Here is a 20993-nt window from a genome sequence, read left to right on the forward strand (position 1 = left end):
AGACAATCCACAAAACATGGGTTCCCTACATGTCTATGGCGATTTTCAAAGTTCATTTCAACAACAGACTAATAATAGTTACTTATACTCTCTTTAAATACTGAGGAGTAATACATATTCAAAATCACTCAAAGATTGCCCTCAATTACCAAACTCTATTCACCCCAAAGAAGACATAACCCCAGCATTTCCTGAATCTAGGGGAAGGTCAACATTTCGTGGTGTGAGCTAAGAATTCAATTCCAATCTATTTCAGTCGAGAGTAGTTGACCATGGAGGAGTTCACTGTTGTGCACAGAATGTGAAGGTGGATGAACTCTGATTCTAGGAGGGGCTTGCTCTGCTCCTACTGGTTTCATTGTAGCTCAGGTGCTGATCTTTGAAATGGATGCCTGAGTGGAGGGGAGGGAAGAGCAAAAGATTGATAGCAAGGCCCAACCCTGGGAAAAGGCTTAGCAGGGCTTGGTGCTTGGTGGTCTGAGTGGTTTGTAATTGCAACTTGGAATGTGTGGATTCTCAAGACCTCTTCCAAGAACATGAGGGCTTTTACAATCTCTGCCATCCCTTCTGTTTTAGACGGCTGGAAACTTGGACCCGTTCTTGGAGCAGTGAACTGAGTACTTTCCTTAAGTCCACATTGACCCTCCACAGGTTCTGCCAGTATCAGTGAGGCTCAATATGTCTCATGAATGACTTTCAAGCCTGGTATTCTGTACAGAAGTCCCCATGCCAGTATTCTCCATTGTAGCAGAAGAAGTCTCATCAACGTGTTCGCATCTCCCCTCAGTCCGTGCAGCCAGCTTTTCTGCCAAATTCTCTTCGTGTCTCTCATAAAGTTGACTTCTACAGGACTGGGCAAGTCTTAAAGTACCTCGGAGCCTCAACAGTAAGCTGAAGACAGGCAGAAATTCCACTGTCTGCCCTTTCAGGTTCTGGAAACTGACCCGTGAACTCAGGCTATTGGGCAGTAGCAGTATCTCGAACTTAAACTGCTTCCCGAAAAGGAGACATAAACAAGCTTCACAGAGTGCAGCAACCACACCATGACACTGATCCACCCACAGGGTTCTGCAAAGTTACTTTAGATCCACCGCCACAACAAGCCACGTGGAACACACCAACATTCCACCTGGAATTCAACCGGTAACTGACATCCCCAAAGGTTGTTGCATCTTGTCAGTGTTGGGGGAGGGGTTGCATCAGACAAGAGGTTCCTAAGGTAAGTGTGATTCTCTCCATTAGCGTCCCATGGTCCTTTTTTTCTTCCCTCTTTCCTTTTGTGCAGATCTCTATACACAGTACGAACGGAAGAAGTGTGTCCATACTAAGTTTATGGATTCACACATCTGTAACCTTTCTAAAAGTTAAAAGAACCCAAAGACCCACTACAGGAATCTTATGTTTCCATAATATCCATTCAACCAAAATGCATATCCGTCTGTTGCTTTTCTACTGAAACACCCACACTCACAGAACATTGATTCATTTGATTCATGGGGGCTGAATTTCCTAGAAATGAAACCAATCCCAATGTACACTTTACTGTCTGTCTCTTTTGTTATTAGTACAATTTTGCAGAGCTACTTGCTTTCTTATATGCATATGCCATTTATTCTCTTCGAAGGGATAAATATACCATTCATTCATCCTGTTGGAAAGCTTGTAAGAATATATCACGGACTATGGATCCATTTTATACAAAATACGCATTTGGGTAGGTCACGATGTGCTCTTGTGAATCAATATTTATGAATAATAATGCACGCATCTGTTTTTTAATACAAGTTAGTTGTGTACATGCAAGCAGCTATAATGTGTCGATGCGGGCTGAATCATCACATCAATTGGAGTATTTTCTTTTGAATTATCTTAGTTCCTATGATATGTCAGTCAAACATATGCTTTTGGTGTTTCTTTTTTGTTTGTTTGTTGTTGTTTGTTTTGCAAACACATTATGCCATGTATCACTCCGTTTGCTTCAGAGATTCATGTAAGCTGACTCACATAGTAATGTGCTGAATATCACCTATGTTTTCCTGCTTCCTTCTCCCGTATTTAGGATTTTGATGTCCTCTTTGCCTACTTCTTGTTTATTCTTTGCACTTCATTGCACCTCTTGCATTTCCAAGGATGGTTTTCTTATTTCCAGATCATCTTGCTTGTCTTCTATTCAGGGTTGAATTCTCAATATTACTTTTAGGATAAATTTTGAACTGCTGAAGTCTTTTACGATTAGCCGGTATGTGAAATTCTCTAAATCGGCACTATAGAAAAGGGCAGTCTTGTGGTATAGGCTACACTAGACTGCAACTATTTCTCATTCAGGATTTGGTCTATGTCTTGGCCATGCTTCCTGTCCTGCAATGAATCTGTCGAGAAACCAGCTGAAACCGCTCTGAAGTTTCTGTTGTTATTAAGTTGCTTTAACCTAGGTGCATTTAAAATCACTGGGTTGATTATGAACTTTGATGATTTGAATGAAAATACAGCTGCTTGTAGGTCTATTGGGATTCCACCTGCTTTGGACACTCTGTGTACTTCCGGGTTTCATATAGATGATTGTTTCTTGCCTTTCAGCAAGATTCAGTCTAAGATTTTTCCAAATAATATTTCAGAATTTTTCTTGTTTTACAGATCTTGCTTTTCCACTGGGCCTCCTAAGAATCCTAGTCTTGAATGCTTTGTCTTATCCAAGTTTCAACAGCAGTGTTTGCATTGGTTTCCAGTTGCTTTTCTATGTCATCTTCTGATCAAGGGATTTCTCTTCTCATGTCTTTGCAGTCACTCACGAGTCCCTCTGCATGATCTAGTCTGCTTGGGACTGACTTTACCCCTGCTATTATGTCATCCATCGAGTTTTCTGATTTTATTTGGCTCGTCTTTAGCTGTTCTCTTCCCCTTTTCTGGTATTCTGCCTTTTGGGATTCTGAGACACTGATGTTCTTCAGTGTACATATCACCTCAGTTTTCCAGACTTGCTCTGGTAGTGTTTCGGAGTCTAGTTTTTTGAAACGATTTTCTGGAGCCTTCAATCTCTTTAGAACAGAAAATGGTACTTCCTGTCTCTTTTACTATACTTCTGTATCTCTACTGGTCAAGTATTATCAGGTATATAATGTAGACTTGCAGGGCTTGCTTAAATGAAAGTTTTAGTCTCTTGGGTGTATGCAATTCCATGATATTTCTGCGAGGACAATTTTTCCTAGACATTGATTGCATGTGCTTTTTCTGTGTATATTGTGTGGTATCTCTCTAATTCCTGGTGTTGCAGTTTTTGAGATGAACAAAACTTACACTTGTCATTTAGTAGAACCTCATTTTTATTACGCTTATGTCACAGCTCTGAAAGTGCACAGGACCTTACCTCTTATGTAAACGAAGCTTCTAAATGGTTTCTGCTCTACAGGCTGCTCTATGTCATTTTGGAGTGCTTCAAAACACCATCGTGTGAGTGCACTTGTCCTTTCTATTGCCATGGGAATGTCCCAATATTACAAGTTCTTCCCAGAGCTTCTCTGTCTAGAGAAACACCAGTGGAAACATATCTAAGGATGTCATGCATCAGGGACTGCTGCAATGATCCCGCAGCCCCACTCTGGTGGCCTCGGTGCCGTACCATGTCAGTGCTATCGCAAATGTAGCATCTGCATTTGGGAGGTAATGTTGAAGAAAATGCTTCGTCTTCTCAGGCTGCTGACATAGACTGCTCTTCTTTGTTCTCTCATCCTTGCGGCATGGGACCATGAAAGCTACCACAGAGCTGACCCGCATCCTCTGCCCCGTACCAAACCATCATCCCAGTCCTGCCTATGAAAGTGGCAGATCCTATGGCTTTGGATCCTGATTTCAACCACAAGGCCCCCTAGATCACTCAGACCAGATGCACAATGGCTCTGATTGAGCCCCACACATGCTTGATTGGCAAAATTTCAAATTGGTCCCTGGGCCCACAATGCAGTGGATGTGGCCATGGGACATTTTGTTAAACTCAAACTTGCACGCCAGTGTGGTTGCTTTCTCATTGAGGTCATGGCCAGTTTGCTCTCTTGGTAGGACCAACCACAATCCCCAACACCCTCCAGATCACTGAGACTCAGTGTGTGACCTGATCCTTATCCCTGTCCATCTTCTTGCACAGCCTCTGCTAGCTCAAATTTGGCAGCTCGGATCTTGGTCTGAGAATCAATTTTGGGGATATTTTGTGCTGATTTCTTTGAGTTCTGCAGCCAAGCATCTGCTGTACACTCTTCTAACACTGAGTGCAATGCTTTCATTCCCAATTATCCTGTCCGCTTGTGAGTGTGCTTCCAAGCAAAACGAGTTCCACCTTTGCTGTTCCTTCAGCAGAGTTCAGGTCCTGCACTGCTTTCCTTTCTCTACTTTGCCTTCTCCTCCATCCATGTTTTGTGAGGCCTATTTCTGTCTTTGGAAGTAAGAGACCACTCTTCGGAAAGTGTCCTGGCCAAGGGCTGGGTGAGTAGATGTTTATCTTGCTGTGTACATGGCAGCAAGCGAGCGAAGTTTGATCTGGTACTCTGCCAACTGAACATCGATAAATCAACACTTTCCAGACATAACACACAACATGTGATTCTTGTTTAGTTCTTCTATCTGTACAGCCATGTTGGGAGGGTTTGTCCGAATACTCCAGTATTGACATTATGTTGATTCCTCAGTTGCAGGCTTTCAAATGGTTAATGAATTGATTTACATATTTTTGGATTTTCTGAAAATGAAGTTAATTTTTGAAACATACTGAATCTAGCTACAAACCAGACTTGTCATTTTCAGGTACCAGTTTGTCAGCACTAAGAGAAAAATAGACAGAAAGAATGTAAAATTGCAGCCCAAAGTGATGAAGGGGCAGGTGAACCATTTACTGTTGATGCCTACAACAACAGGAACCATGAAATAAATATTGAAACCATGAAATAACCCCCTCCCTTGGTTTCCCTTGTACATATGGTGCCCTTTCTTCCCAATGAAACATACTGGCCAATGTTGGCGATTAAATGGGCAAATTTTCTCTCTTGGAAAATGCAAGGAAACTCAAATAACAGATTTAAATTTAGGCTTGTTTCCTATAGCATCTAGAGGCATTATAGCTATGAGAACACTGCTGCAGCTTTGCTAGTCTTTGGAGAACCAGGTGCTCTTCTGTCAACAATGAGAATATTTAATCATCCCATCATGTTTGGTAAAGCCATTTAACCCATGCAAGACTGCACCCCCATGATAACCTGCACCCGGGACGTGACTAAAGGGAAAAGACAATCCATAAAACATAGGTCCCTACATGTCTATGGCGATTTTCAAAGTTCATTTCAACAACTGACTAATAATAGTTACCTATACTCTCTTTAAATACTGAGGAGTAATACATATTCAACATCACTCAAAGATTGCCCTCAATTACCAAACTCTATTCACCCCAAAGAAGACATAACCCCAGCATTTGCTGAATCTAGGGGAAGGACATCATTTCATGGTGTGAGCTAAGAATTCAATTCCAACATATTTTTGTCGAGAGTATTTGACCATGGAGGAGTTCACTTTTGTGCACAGAATGTGAAGGTGGATGAACTCTGATTCTAGGAGGGGCTTGCTCTGCTCCTACTGGCTTCATTGCAGCTCAGGTGCTGATCATTTGAAATGGATGCCTGAGTGGAGGGAGGGAAAAGCATGTGATTGAAAGATAGGCCCAACCCTGGGAAAAGGCTTACCAGGTCTTGGCCTTTGGAGGTCTGAGCGGTTTGTAATTGCCCCTTGGCACGTGTGGATTCTCACGACCTCTTCCAAGAACATGAGCACTGCTACCATCTCTGTCATCTCTTCTGTTTTAGACGGCAGGAATCTTGGACCCGTTCTTGGTGCAGTGAATTGAGTACATTCCTCAAGTGCACGTTGACCCTCCACAGGTTCTGCCAGTATCAGTGAGGCTCCATATGTCTCATGAATGTCTTTCGAGCCTGGTATTCTGTACAGAAGTCTCCATACCAGTATTCTTCATTGTAGCTGAACAAATCTCACCAAAGTGTTGTCATCTCTCCTAAATCGATGCAACCATCTTTTCTGCCAACTTGTCTTGTGTGTCCCATAAAGCTGACTTCTACAGGACTGGGCAAGACTGAAAGTACCTTGGAACATCACTAGTAAGCTGAAGACAGGCAGAACATCCACTGTCGGCCCTTTCAGGTTCTGGAAACTCACTGGTGAACTCAGGCCTTTGGGCAGCACCAGTATCTCAAGCTTACACAGCTTCCTGAAGAGGAGATATTACCTAAGTTTCACTGAGGGCAGCAGGCACTCCATGACACAGATCCACCCACAGGGTTCTGCCCAGTTATGTTGGATCCACCAGCCACAACAAGCCACTTGGAAAACACCAACATTCCACCTGGAATTCACACGGTAAATACCATCCCCACTTGTTGCTGCATCTTGTCAGTGTTGGGGGGGCTTCATCAGACGAGAGGTTCCTAAGGTAAGTGTGATTCTCTCCATTAGTGTCCCATGGTCCTTTTTTTCTTTCCCTCTTTCCTTTTGTGCAGATGTGTATACACAGTAAAATCGGAGGGAAGTGTGTCCATCTTAAGTTTATGGGTTCACACTTCTTTACCTTTCTAACATTTAACAGTACCCAAAGTCCCAGAATAGGAATCATATGTTTGCATAATATCCATTTAACCAAAATGCATATCTGTCTGTTGCATTTCTGCTGAAACACCCACACTCCCAGGACATGGATCCATTTGTTTTATGGGGGCTGAATTTCCTAGAAATGAAACCAATCCCAATGTACACTTTACTGTCTGTCTCTTTTGCTCTTAGTACAGTTTTGCAGAGCTATTTGTCTTTGATATAAGCATATGCCATTTATTCTCTTTGTAGGGTTGAATATGCCATTCATTCATCCTGTTGGAAGGCTTGTAATCAATACCAAGGACTATGGATCCATTTAATTCAAAATAGGCATTTGGGTTAGGTCATGATGTGCTCTTATGAATCAATATTTATGAATATTAATGCACACATCTGATTTCTAAATACAAGTGTGTCATGTACATGCAAGCAGCCATACTGTGTCAATGTGTGCTGAATGATCCTTGACATCACTTTGAGTATTTTCTTTTGAATTATCTTGGTTCCTTCGGATCTATGTCAGTCAACCGTACGCTTTTGGTGTTTTTTTTTTTTTTTTGGTTTATTTCTTTGTTGTTTGTTTTGCAAACACATTATGCCATGTATCACTCCATTTGATTCAGAGAGTCATGTAAGCTTATACACATAATACAATGCTGAAAATCACCTGTTTTCCTGCTTCCTTCTCCCATATTTAGGATTTTGACATCCTCTTTGCCTACTTCTTGTTTATTCTTTGCAACTCATTGCACCTCTTGCATTTCCAATGATGGTTTTCTTATTTCCAGATCATCTTGCTAGTTTTCTATTCAGGGTAGAATTCTCAATATTTCTTTTAGTATAAATTTTGAACTGCTGAAGTCTTTTACGATTAGCCAGTATGTGAAATTCTCTACATCAGCACTATTGTAAAGGGTAGTCTTGTGGCATAGGCTACACTAGACTGCAGCGTTTTCTTATTCAGAATTTGGTCTATGTGTTGGCCATGCTTCCTGTCCTGCAATGAATCTGTCGAGATATCAGCTGAAACCCCTCTGGAGGTTCTGTTATGACTACGTTGCTTTATTGTAGGTGCATGTGAAATCACTGGGTTGATCATGCAGTTTGATGATTTGAATGATAATACAGCTGCTTGTATGTCAATTGGGATTCCACCTGCTTTGGGTGATGTGTGCTTCTAGGTTTCGTATAGATGATTGTTTCTTGCATTTCAGCAAGATTCAGTCTAAGTTTTTTCCAAATAATTTTTCAGATTTTTTTTTGTTTTATATATCTTGATTTTCCATTTGGGATTCCTATGTATCCTAGCCTTGAATGCTTTGTCTTATCCAAAGTTTCAACAACAGTGTTTGCATTGGTTTCCAGTTGCTTTTCTATGTCATCTTCTGATCAAGGTGTTTCTCTTCTCATGTCTTTGCAGTCACTCACGAGTCCCTCTGCATGATCTAGTCTGCTTAGGACTGACTTTACCCCTGCTATTATCTCATCCATTGTGTTTTCCGATTTTATTTGGCTCGTCTTTAGCTGTTCTTTTCCCCTTTTCTGGTATTCTGCCTTTTGGGTTTCTGAGACACTGATGTTCTTCAGTGTACATCTCACCTCGGTTTTCAAGACTTGCTCTGGTAATGTTTTGGAGTCTAGTTCTCTGAAACAATTTTCTGGAGCCTTCAATCACTTCCTGAACCTAAAATGGTACTTCCTGTCTCTTTAACTATACTTCTGTATCTCTACTGGTCAAGTATTATCAGGTATATAATGTAGACTTGCAGGGCTTGCTAAAATGAAAGTTTTAGTCTCTTGGGTGTATGCAATTCCATGATATTACTGTGAGGACAATTTTTCCTAGACTATGATGCCATGTTATTTATCTGTGTGTGTTGTGTTGTATCTCTCTAATTTCTGGTGTTGCAGTTTTTGTGATGAATAAACCCTTCTCTTATCATTTAGTTGAACCTCATTTTTATTTCGCTTATGTCACAGCTCTGAAACTGCACAGTACCCTACCTCTTATGTAAATGAAGCTGCTAAACGGTTTCTGCTCTGCAGGCTGCTGTATGTCATTTTGGAGTGTTTCCAAAACACCATCGTGACAATGCGCTTGTCCTTTCAGTTGCCATGGGAATGTCCCAATAGTATAAGTTCTTCCCAGTGCTTCTCTTTCTAGATAAACACCAGTGGAAACATATCTAAGGATGTCATGCATCAGGGACTGCTGCAATGATCACGCAGCCCCACCTTGGGTCCTCAGTGCTGTACCATGTATGTGCTATCACAAATGTAGCATCTGCATTCGCAAGATAATTTTGAAGTAAATGCTGCATCCTCTCATGCTGCGGACCTAGACCGCTCTTCTTTATTCTCTCATCCTTGCGGCATGGGACCATGAAGGCTACCACAGAGCTGACCCACATCCTCTGTCTCGTACCAAACCATCATCCCAGTCCTGCCTATTAATGTGGCAGATCCTATGGCTTTGGATCCTGATTTCAGCCACAAGGCCCCCTGGATCACTGAGACCAGATGCATGATGGCTCTGATTGAGCCCAAAAAGTGCTCGATTGGCAAAATGTCAAATTGTTCCCTGAGACTGCAGAGGCAGTTTATGTGGCCATTGGACATTTCGATAAACTCAACCTCACGCGCCAGTGTTGTTGCTTTCTCATTGTCGTCCCTGGACAGTTTGCTCTCTTGATAGGACCAAACACAACCCACAATACCCTCCAGATCACTGAGACTCAGACTGTGCCATCATCCATAGCCCTGCCCCTCAACTTGCACAGCCTATTCTAGCTCAAATTTTGTAGCTCGGATATTGGTTTGGGAATTAATTGTGGGGATATTTTGTGCTGATTTCTTTGAGTTCTGTGAGCCAAGCATCTGCTGTGATCTCTTCTAACACTGAGTGCAACGCTTTTAGTCCCTTGTGTCCTGTTTGCTTGAGAGTGTGCTTCCAAGTAAAACAGAGTTTCACCTTTGTTGCTCCTTAACCAGAGGTCAGGTCCTGCACTGGTTTCCATTCTCTACTTTGCCTTCTCCTCCTTCCAGATTTTGTGAGGCCTCTTTCTGTCTTTGGAAGTAAGAGACCACTCTTTGGCAAGTGTCCTGAGCCAAGGGCTGTGTGAGTCGGTGTTTATCTTGCTATGTACATGACATTGAGTGAGTGAAACTTGCACTGGTACTCTGCCAACTGGACATCAATAATCAACACTTTCTAGACATAACTCACAGACATGTGATACTTGTTTAGCTCTTTTATCTGTACAGCCATGGTGGGAGGGTTTTTCTGAAGACACTTGTATTCACATTGTGTTGATACCTCAGTTGCAGGCTTTCAAATGGTTAATGGAATTGATTTACATATTTATGGATTTGTAGGAAAATGATGTTAATTTTCGAAACATACTGAATCTAGGTACAAATCAGACTTGTCATTTTCAGGAAACAATTTGCTAGTTCTTAGAAATAATAGACAGAAAGAATGTAAAATAGCAGTTCAAAGTGATGAACGGGACAGGTGAACCCTTTACTGTTGATACCAACAACGAAAACATGAACCATGAAATAAATATTGGAACCATGAAATAACCCCTCACCTTGGGTTTCCCTTGTGCATATGGTGCCCTTTCCTACCAATGAAACATACTGGCCAATGTTGGCGATTCAAGGGGCAACTTTTCTCTCTAGGAAAACACAAGGAAACCCAAACAACATATTTACATGTAGGCTTGGTTCCAATAGCACTTAGAGGCATTCTAGCTATGAGAACACTGCTGCAGCTTTGCTAGTCTATGGAAGACCATGTGCTCTTCTATCAACGATGAGAATGTTTAATCATTCCATCATGTTTGGTAAAGCAATTTAACCCATCCAAGACAGCACCCCTATGATATCCTGCACCCGGGACTTGACTGAAGGGAAAAGACAGTCCAAAAAACATGTGTCACTACATGTCTATAGCGACTTTTACAGTTCATTTCAATAACTGACTTCTAATAGTTACCTATACTGTCTTGAAAACCTGAGGACTAATACATACTCAAGTTCAGTCAAAGATTCCCCTCACTTACTACACTCCTTTCACCCCAAAGAAGACATAACCCCAGCATTTGCTGAATCTAGGGGAAGGCCATCATTTCATGGTGTGAGCTAAGAATTCAATCCTAACCTATTTTTGTCAAGAGTAGTTGACCGTGGCGGAGTTCACTCTTGTGCACAGAATGTGAATTTGGATGAACTCTGATTCTAGAAGGGGCTTGCTCTGCTCCTACTGGCTTCATTGCAGCTCAGGTGCTGATCCTTTGAAAAGGATGCCTGAGTGGAAGGGAGGGAAGAGCATGTGCTTGATAGCTAGGCCGAACCCTGGTAAAAGGCTTACCACGGCTTGGTGCTTGGTGGTCTGATTGGTTTTTAATTGCCCCTTGGACGTGTGTATTCTCACGACCTCTTCCAAGAACATGAGCACTGCTACCATCTCTGTCATCTCTTCTGTTTTAGACGGCAGGAATCTTGGACCCGTTCTTGGTGCAGTGAATTGAGTACATTCCTCAAGTGCACGTTGACCCTCCACAGGTTCTGCCAGTATCAGTGAGGCTCCATATGTCTCATGAATGTCTTTCGAGCCTGGTATTCTGTACAGAAGTCTCCATGCCAGTATTCTCCATTGTAGCTGAACAACTCTCACCAGTGTTCGCATCTCTCCTCAATCCATGCAGCCAACCTTTTTGCAAATTTCTCTCCGTGTCTCCCATAAAGCCGACTTCTACTTGTCTGGGCAAATCTGAAAGTACCTCGGAGCCTCACCAGTAAGGTGAAGACAGGCAGAACTTTCACTGTCTCCCCTTTCTGTTTCTGGAAACTCACCGGTGAACTCAGGCCTTTGGGCAGCAGCAATATCTCGACATTACACAGCTTCCTGAGCAGGATACATAACCCAAGCTTCACAGAGATCGGCATCCCAAGATTGACACTTATCCACCCACAGGGTTCTGCCCAGTTAACTTGGATCCATTAGCCACAACAAGCCATGCAGAAAACACCAGCAATCCACGTGGAATTCAACCGGTAACTTCCATCCCCAATGGTTGCTGCATCTTCTCACTGTTGGGTGAGGGGCTTCATCAGACGAGATTTTCCTAAGTAAAGTGTGATTCTCTCCATTAGTGTCCCATGGTCCTTTTTTTCCTCCCCTCTTTCCTTTTGTGCAGATCTCTATACACAGTACTATCGGAGGGAAGTGTGTTAATGTTAATTTTATGAATTCACACGTCTTTAACATTTCTAACAATTACAGCACGTAAAGACCCACTATAGGAATCTTATATTTGCATAATATCCGTTCCCCCAGAATACATATCTGTCTGTTGCACTTTCTGCTGAAATACCCACACTCCCAAAACATTTATCCATTTGTTTCATGGAGGCTGAATTTCCTAGAAATGAAACCACACACAATGTACACCTTAGGGTCTGTCTCTTTTGCTCTTAGAACAGTTTTGCAGAGCTACTTATATTTGTTATAGGCATATGCCATTTATTCTCTTTGTAGGATAGAATATACCATTCATTCATCCGGTTGGAAGTCTTGTAAGTCTATATCACGGACTATGGAATCATTTTATTCAAAATAGGCATTTGGGTTAGGTCATGATATGCTCTTATGAATCAATATTTATGAATATTAATGCACGCATCTGTTTTCTAAATACAATTGTGTTGTGTATATGCAAGCAGCGATACTGTGTCGATGCGTGCTGAATGATCCTTCACATCAATTTAAGTATTTTCTTTAGAATTATCTTGGTTCTTTCGGATCTATGTCAGTCAACCATACTCTTTTGTTGTTTGTTTGTTCTTTGTTTTGCAAACACATTATGCCATGTATCACTCCGTTTGCTTCAGAGAGTCATGTAAGCAGATTCACATAGCAAAGTGCTGAAAATCACCTATGTTTTCCTGCTTCCTTCTCCCATATTTAGGATTTTGATGTCCTCTTTGCCTACTTCTTGTTTATTCTTTGCACCTCATTGCACCTCTTGCATTTCCAAGGATGGTTTTCTTAGTTCCAGATCTTCTGGCTTGTTTTCTATTCAGGATAGTTTTCTCAATCTTTCTTTTTGGATAAATTTCGAACTGTTGAATTCTTTTACGAATGGCCGGTCTGTGAAATTCTCTACATCGGCCACTATTGTAAAGGGCAGTCTTGTGGTATAGGCTACACTAGACTGCAGCTTTTTCTCATTCAGAATTTGGTTCTATGTCTTGGCCCTGCTTCCTATCCTGCAATGAATCTGTCGAGATATCAGCTGAAACCCCTCTGGAGATTCTGTTCTGATTAAGATGCATTGCTCTAGGTGCATTTAAAATCACTTTTTGATCATGAACTTTGAAGATTTGAATGAAAATACAGCTGTTTGTAGGTCTATTGGGATTCCGCCTACTTTTTATGCTGTGTTCTTCCTGGTTTCGTACACGATTGTTTCTTGCCTTTCGGCAAGTTTCAGTCTGAATTTTTTCCAAATAGATTTTCAGAACTTTTTTTTTAATATATATCTTGTTTTTCCACTGGGACTCCTATGAATCCTAGCCTTGAATGCTTTGTCTTATCCCAGGTTTCATCAGCAGTGTTTGCATTGGTTTCCAGTTGCTTTTCTATGTCATCTTCTGATCAAGGGTTTTCTGTTCTCATGTCTTTGCAGTCACACACGAGTCCCTCTGCATGATCTATTCTGCTTAGGACTGACTTTACCCCTGCTATTATCTCATCCATCGAGTTTTCTGGTTTTATTTCTCTCGTCTTTAGTGTTCTCTTCCCTTTTTCTGGTATTCTGCCTTTTGGAATTCTGTTAAACTTTTGTTCTTCAGTGTACTTCTCACCTGCGTTTTCAAGACATGCTCTGGTAGTTTTCCGGAGTCTAGTTCTCTGAAACTTTTTTCTGGAGCCTTCAATCTCTTTGGAACAGAAAATGGTACTTCCTGTCTCTTTTACTATACTTCTGTATCTCTACTGGTCAAGTATTATCAGGTATATATTGTAGACTTGCAGGGCTTGGTTAAGTGAAAGTTTTAGTCTCTTGGGTGTACACAATTCCATGATATATCTGCGAGGACAATTTTTCCTAGATAGTGGTGCCTTGTGGTTTATCTGTGTGTGTTGTGTGGTGTCTAATTCCTGGTGTTACAGTTGTTGTGATGAATAAAGCCTACTCTTGTCGTTTAGTAGAACCTCATTTTTATTACGCTTATGTCACAGCTCTGAAACTGCACAGTACCCTACCTCTTATGTAAATGAAGCTGCTAAACGGTTTCTGCTCTGCAGGCTGCTGTATGTCATTTTGGAGTGTTTCCAAAACAACATCGTGACACTGTGCTTGTCCTTTCAGTTGCCATGGGAAAGTCCCAATAGTACAAGTTTTTCCCAGCACTTCTCTGTGTAGAGAAACACCAGTGGGAACATATCTATGGATGTCATGCATCAGGGACTGCTGCAATGTTCCCGCAGCCCCAACTTGAAGTCCTCATTGATGTAAAATTTCATTGCCCTCCCAAATTTGGCATCTGCATTTGGGAGATAATGATGAAGGAAATGCTTCATCGTCTCACACTGTGGGCCTAGGCAACTCTTCTTTGTTCTCCCATCCTTTTGGCATGGGACCACGAAGGCTACTGTAGAGCTGACCTGCATTCTGTGCCTCGTACCAAACCCTAATCACAGTCCTGCCTATGAAATTGGCAGACCCTATGGCTTTCAAAACTGATTTCAATCACAAGGCACTCTGGATCTCTCAGAGCAGATGCATGATGGCGCAGATTGAGCCCCACATGTTCTCGAATGGCAAAATGTCAAATTTGTCCCTGGGCCTGCAGATTCAGTGAATGTGGCCATAGGATATTTCAATAAACTCAACCTCGAACGCCAGTGTGGTTGCTTTCTTACTGGGGTCCCAGGCCGGTTTGCTCTCTTTATAGGACCAACCACAATTCACCACACCCTCGAGATCACTGAGTCTCACTGTGTGCCATCATCCTTAGCCCTATCCCTCATCTTGCACAGCCTCTGTTGGCTGAAATTTGGCAGCTGGTATCTTGGTCTGAGAATGAATTGTGGGGCTGTTTTGTGCTGATTTCATTGAGTTCTTTCGGCCAAGCATCTGCTGTGCCCTCTTCTAACACTCAGTGCACCGCTTTCAATCCCATGTGTCCTGTCGGCTTGAGAGTGTGCGTCCAAGTAAAGCAGAGTTTCACCTTTGCTGCTCTTTCACCTAAGGTCATGTCCTGCATTGATTTCCTTTCTCTACTTTGCCTTTTCCTCCTTCCATGTTTTGTGAGGCCTATTTCTGTCTTTGGAAGTAAGAGACAACTCTTCGGCAAGTGTCCTGAGCCAAGGGCTGGGTGAGTAGATGTTTATATTGCTGTGTACATGGCATCAAGGGAGCGAAGCTTGCACTGGTACTCTGCCAACTGGACATCGATTAATCAACACTTTCAAGACATAACTCACAGAAATGTGATACTTGTATAGCTTTATTATCTGTACAGCCATGTGGGAGGGTTTTTCCAAAGACTCCATTATTGACAGTGCGTTGATACCTCAGTTGAAGTCTTTCAAATGGTTAATGGAACTAATTTACATATTATGGGATTTGTATGAAAATGAATTTTATTTTCGAAACATAATGAATCCAGCTACAAACCAGACTTCATTTTCAGGTACCAGTTTGTCAGCTCTAAAATAAAAATAGACAGAAATAATGTAAAATAGCAGTCCAAAGTTATGAAGGGGAGAGGTGAACCGTTTACTGTTGATGTCTTCAACAACAAAAGGAATCCTGAAATAAATATTGGAACCATGATGTAACCTACACCCTGAGTTTCACTTGTGTCTGTGGTGCCATTTCCTCCCAATGACACATACTGGTCAAACTTGCCGGTTCTAGGGCAACTTTTCTCTCTAGGAAAACACAAGGAAACCCAAACCACATATTTGCATGTATACTTGGTTCCAATAGCACCTAGAGGCATTATAGCTATGAGAACACTGCTGAAGGTTTGCCAGTATGTGGAGAACCTAGTGCTCTTCTATCAACGATGAGAAAGTTTAATAATCCCATCACGTTTTTTAAAGCCTTTTAACCCATCAAAGTCTGAACCCCATGATATCCTGCACCCGGGACTTGAATGAATGGGAAAGACAATCCACAAAACAAGTGTCCCTATATTTCTATGGTGACTTTTACAGTTCATTTCAATAACTGACTTATAATAGTTATCTATACTGTCTTGAAAAACTGAAGCCTAATACATATTCAAGTTCAGTCAAAGATTCCCCTCACATACCACACCCCCTGCACCACAAAGTAGACATAAACCCAGCACTTGCTGAAACTAGTTTAAGGTCATCTATCATAGTGTAAGCTAAGAATTCAATTCCAATCCATTTTAGTTGAGAGTAGTTGACCATGATAGAGTTCACTGTTGTGCACAGAATATGAAGGTGGATGAACTCTGATTCTAGGAGGGGCTTGCTCTGCTCCTACTGGCTTCATTTTAGCTCAGGTGCTGATCCTTTGAAATGGATGCCTGAGTGGAGGGGAGGGAAGAGCAAGTGCTTGATAGCTAGGCCCAAACCTGGGAAAAGGCTTACCAGGGCTTGGAGCTTAGTGGTCTGAGTGGTTTGTAATTGCCCCTTGACATGTGGATTCTCACGACCTCTTCCAAGAACATGAGAGCATTTCTCATCTCTGCCATCCATATTTCTCAGTCTGTATTTCTTCGAAAAAAAAAATTCCTGTTTTAGACGCCAGGGATCTTGGACCCATTCTTGGTGCAGTGAATTGTGTACTTTCCTCAAGTGCACTTTGACCCTCCACAGTTTTCTGCCAGTATCTGTGAGGCTCAATATGTCTCATGAATAACTTTCGAACCTGGTATTCTGTACAGATGTCTCCATGCCAATTTTCTCCATTGTAGCAGAACAACTCTCATCAATGTGTTAGCATCTCCCCTCAATCTGTGCAGCCCGATTTTCTGCCAACTTCTGTCCATGTCTCCCTTAAAGTCGACTTCTACAGGACTGGGCAAGTCTGAAAGTACCTCAGAGCCTCACCAGTAAGCTGAAGAATGACAGAACTTCCGCTGTATACCCTTTCAAGTTCTGGAAACTGACTTGTGAACTCAGACCATTAGGCAGCAGCAGTATCTCGAACTTGCACAGCTTCCTGAAAAGGAGACATAACCCAAGCTTCACAGAGGGTGGCAGCCCCTACATGACACTGATCCACCAACAGATTTTTGCCCAGTTACCTTTGATCCACCAGTCACAACATGCTCGCGGATCACACCAACATTCCACCTGGAATTTAAGCAGTAAGTGAAATCCCCAATGGTTGGTGCATCTTGTCAGTGTTGGAGAAGGGGCTGCATCAGAAGAGAGGTTCCTAAGTGTGTTTCTCTCCATTAGCATCCCATGGTCTTTTTATTCCTTCCCTGTTTACTTTTGTGCAGATCTCTATACACATTCAAAAAGGAGGAATGTGTGTCCAAGTTAAGTTTATGGATTCACACGTCTTTAACCTTTCTAACAATTAACAGTACCCAAAGACCCACTATAGGTATCTTATGTTTGTGTAATATCCATTCACCCAGAATGCATATCCGTCTGTTGCTTTTCTGCTGAAACACCCACACTCTCAGAACATGGATCCATTTGTTTCATGGGGGCTGAATTTCCTAGAAATGAAACCAAACCAAATGTACACTTTACTGTCTGTCTCTTTTGCACTTAGTACAGTTTTGCAGAGCTACTTATATTTGTTATAGGCATATGTCATTTATTCTCATCGTAGGGTTGAATATGCCACTCATTCATCCTGTTGGAACGCTTGTAAGTATATATCATGGACTATAGATACATTTGATTCAAAATAGGCATTTGGGTTAGGTCAAGATGTGCTCTTATAAATCAATATTTATGAATATTAATGCACGCATCTGTTTTCTAAATACTAGTGTGTTGTGTACATGAAGCAGTGATACTGTGTCGATGCTTGCTGAATGATCTTTGTCATCACTTTAAGTATTTTCTTTTGAATTATCTTGGTTCCTTCGGATACATGTCAGTCAACCGTATGCTTCTGGTGTTTGTTTGCTTGTTTGCTGATTATTTTGCAAACTCCTTATGTCATGTATTACTCCGTTTGATTCAGAGAGTCAAATAAGCTGATTCACATAGTAAAGTGCTGAAAATCACCTATGTTTTCCTGCTTCCATCTCCCATCTTTAGGATTTTGACGTCCTCTTTGCCTACTTCTTGTTTATTCTTTGCAACTCATTGCACCTCTTGCATTTCCAATGATGGTTTTCTTATTTCCAGGTCATTTTGCAGGTTTTTATTCAGGGTAGAATTCTCAATCTTTCTTTTAGGATAAATTTTGAACTGCTGAATTCTTTATGATTGGCCTCTCTGTGAAATTCTCTACATCGGCCAGTATTATGAAGAGCAGTCTTGTGGCATATGCTACACTGGACTGCAGCATTTTCTCTTTCAGAATTTGGTCTAAGTCTGTGCCCTGCTTCCTGTCCTGCAACGAACCTGTGGAGATATCAGCTGAAACCCCTCTGGAGGTTCCATTGTGACTAAGTTGATTTCCTCTAGGTGCATTTAAAATCACTGGGTTGATCATGAACTTTGATGATTTGAATAATACAGCTGCTTGTAAGCCTATTGGGATTCCGCCTGCTTTGGATGCTGTGTGCTACCTGGTTTCTTACAGATGATTGTTTCTTGCCTTTCAGCAAATTTCAGTCTGATTTTTTTCCAAATACATTTTTAAACTTTATATATATATATATATATATATATATATATATATATATCTTGCTTTTCCATCTGGGACTCCTATGAATCCTAGCCTTGCATGCTTTTTCTTATCCCGGAATTCAACAGCAGTGTTTGCTTTGGTTTTCAGTTGCTTTCCTATGTCATCTTCTGATCAAGGGATTTCCGTTCCCCTGTCTTTGGAGTCGCTCCTGAGTCCCTCTGCATTATGTAGTCTGCTTAGGGCTGACTTTACCCATGATATTATTTCATCCATTGAGTTTTCTGATTTTATTTGGCTCGTCTTTAGATGTCCTCTTCCCCTTTTCTGGTATTCTGCCTTTTGTGTTTCTGAGACACCGTTGTTCTTCAGTGTTTCTTTCACCTCCGTTTTCAAGACATGCTCTGGTTGTATTTTGGAGTCTAGTTCTTTGAAAGGATTTTCTGGAGCCTTCAAACTCTTTGGAACTGAAAATGGTTCTTCCTGTATCTTTTACTATACTTCTGTATCTCTACTGGTCAAGAAATATCAGGTATATAATGTAGACTGGCAGGACTTTGTTAAGTGAAAATTTTAGTCTCTTGGGTGTACGCAATTTCAAGATATTTCTGTGAGGACAATTTTTCCTATTCAGTGATGCCATGTCGTTTTTCTCTGTGTGTTGTGTTGTACATCTCTAATTGCTGGTGTTGCAGTTGTTGTTATGAACAAATCCTACTCTTGTCTTTTAGTAGAACCTAATTTTTTTACGCTTATGTCACAGCTCTGAAAGTGCACAGACCTTACCTCTTGTGGAAATGAAGCTTCTGAAGGGTTTCTGCTCTGCAGGCTGCTGTATGCCATTTTGGAGTGTTTCCAAAACAGCATCATGACAGGGCGTTTGTCCTTTCTATTGCCGTCAGAATGTCCCAATATTACAAGTTCTTCCCATAGGTTCTCTGTTTACAGAAACACCAGTGGACACATATCTAAGGATGTCATGCATCAGGGACTGCTGCAATGATCCCATAGCCCAACCTTGTATTCCTCGGTGCCGTACCATGTCAGTGCCATCTCAAATGTAACATATGCATTTCGGAGATATTGCTGAAGGAAATGCTTCAACTTCTCATGCTGCAGATCTAGATCACTATTCTTTGTTCTCTCATCCTTGCAGCATGGGACCATGAAAGCTACCACAGAGCATACCTGCACCCTCTGCCTCGTACCAAACCCTAATCCCTGTTTTGCCTATGAAAGTGGCAGGTCCTATGGCTTTGGATCCTGATTTCAACTGTAAGTCCCCCTGGATCATTTAGACCAGATGCATGATAGCTCTGAGTGAGCTCCACACGTGCTCTATTTGCAAAATGCCAAATTGGTCCCTGGCCTACATATGCAGTGGATGAGGCCCTGGGACATTTTGATAAACTCGACCTTGCACGCCAGTTTGTTTGCTTTCTCACTGTGATCCCAGGCTGGTTTGCTCTCTTGATAGGACAACCACAATCCAAACAACCCGCCAGATCACTGAGAATCAGTGTGTGCCATCATGCATAGCCCTGTCCCACATCTTGTGCAGCCTCTGCTAGCTCAAATTTGGCAGCTCGGATCTTGGACTGGAAATCAATTCTGGTGATATTTTGTGCTGATTTCTTTGAGTTCTGTCAGCCAAGCATCTGCTGTGCACTCTTCTAACACTCAGTGCACCACTTTCAATCCTATGTGTCCTGTCCACTTGAAAGTGTGCATCCAAGAAAAACAGAGTTTCACCTTTGTTGATCCTTCACCTTATGTCAGGTACTGCACTGATTTCCATACTCTACATTGCCTCCCCTTCTTCCAGGTTTTCTGAGTCCTCTTTCTGTCTTTGGAAATAAGAGACCACTTTTCGGTGAGTTTCCTGAGCCAAGGGCTGAGTGAGTCTATGTTTATCTTCCTGTGTACATGGCAGCAAGTGAGCGAAGTTTGCACTGGTACTCTGCCACCTGGACATCGATAAATCAACACTTTCCAGACATAACTCACAGACATGTGATTCTTGTTTAGCTTTTTTATCTGTGGAGCCATGGTTAGAGGTTTTGCCCGAAGACACCATTATTGACACTGTTTTGATACCTCAGTTGCAGTCTTTTAAATGGTTAATGGAATTGATTTACATATTTTGGGATTTGTATGAAAATGAATTTAATTTTCAAAACTTACTGAATCTATCTACAAACCAGACTTGTCATTTTCAGTTACCAGTTTGTCAGCTCTAAGAGAAAAATAGACAGAAATAATGTAAAATAGCACTCGAAATGATGAAGGGGACAGGTGGACCCTTTACTCTTGATGCCTTCAACACCAAAAGGAACCATGAAATAAATACTGGAACCATGAAATAACCCCCAACCTGGGATTCCTTTGTGCATGTGGTGTCCTTTCCTCCCAATGACACATACTGGCCAATGTTGGCAATTCATGGGGAAACTTCTCTCTCTAGGAAAACAGAAGGAAACCTAAACAACATATTTTCATGTAGGCTTGGTTCCAATAGAACCTAGAGGCATTATAAGT

The 20993-nt window shown here is 41.6% G+C and overlaps 1 protein-coding gene across 33 annotated transcripts in view; it reads left to right on the plus strand.

Annotated features, from left to right (window-relative positions):
• Positions 1-20993, plus strand: part of LOC141576968 (uncharacterized) — a 153502-nt gene that overhangs the window by 50761 nt on the left and 81748 nt on the right. For 25 of the 33 annotated variants that reach the window (XR_012505403.1, XR_012505397.1, XR_012505385.1 and 22 more), the window contains one exon: positions 577-1219. The exons of 4 other annotated variants lie outside the window; for them this stretch is intronic. The gene's annotated coding sequence lies outside the window, so the exon portion shown is untranslated. Of the gene's footprint in view, positions 1-576; positions 1220-1624; positions 1640-5843; positions 6412-11136; positions 11152-14988; positions 15005-20993 lie in introns of those variants that run through there. 4 more of the 33 variants (XR_012505398.1, XR_012505399.1, XR_012505402.1 and 1 more) reach the window with 4 other exon arrangements.

The sequence above is a fragment of the Camelus bactrianus genome, unplaced genomic scaffold (genome assembly GCF_048773025.1).
Source record: "Camelus bactrianus isolate YW-2024 breed Bactrian camel unplaced genomic scaffold, ASM4877302v1 HiC_scaffold_53, whole genome shotgun sequence".
Classification (NCBI taxonomy): domain Eukaryota; kingdom Metazoa; phylum Chordata; class Mammalia; order Artiodactyla; family Camelidae; genus Camelus; species Camelus bactrianus.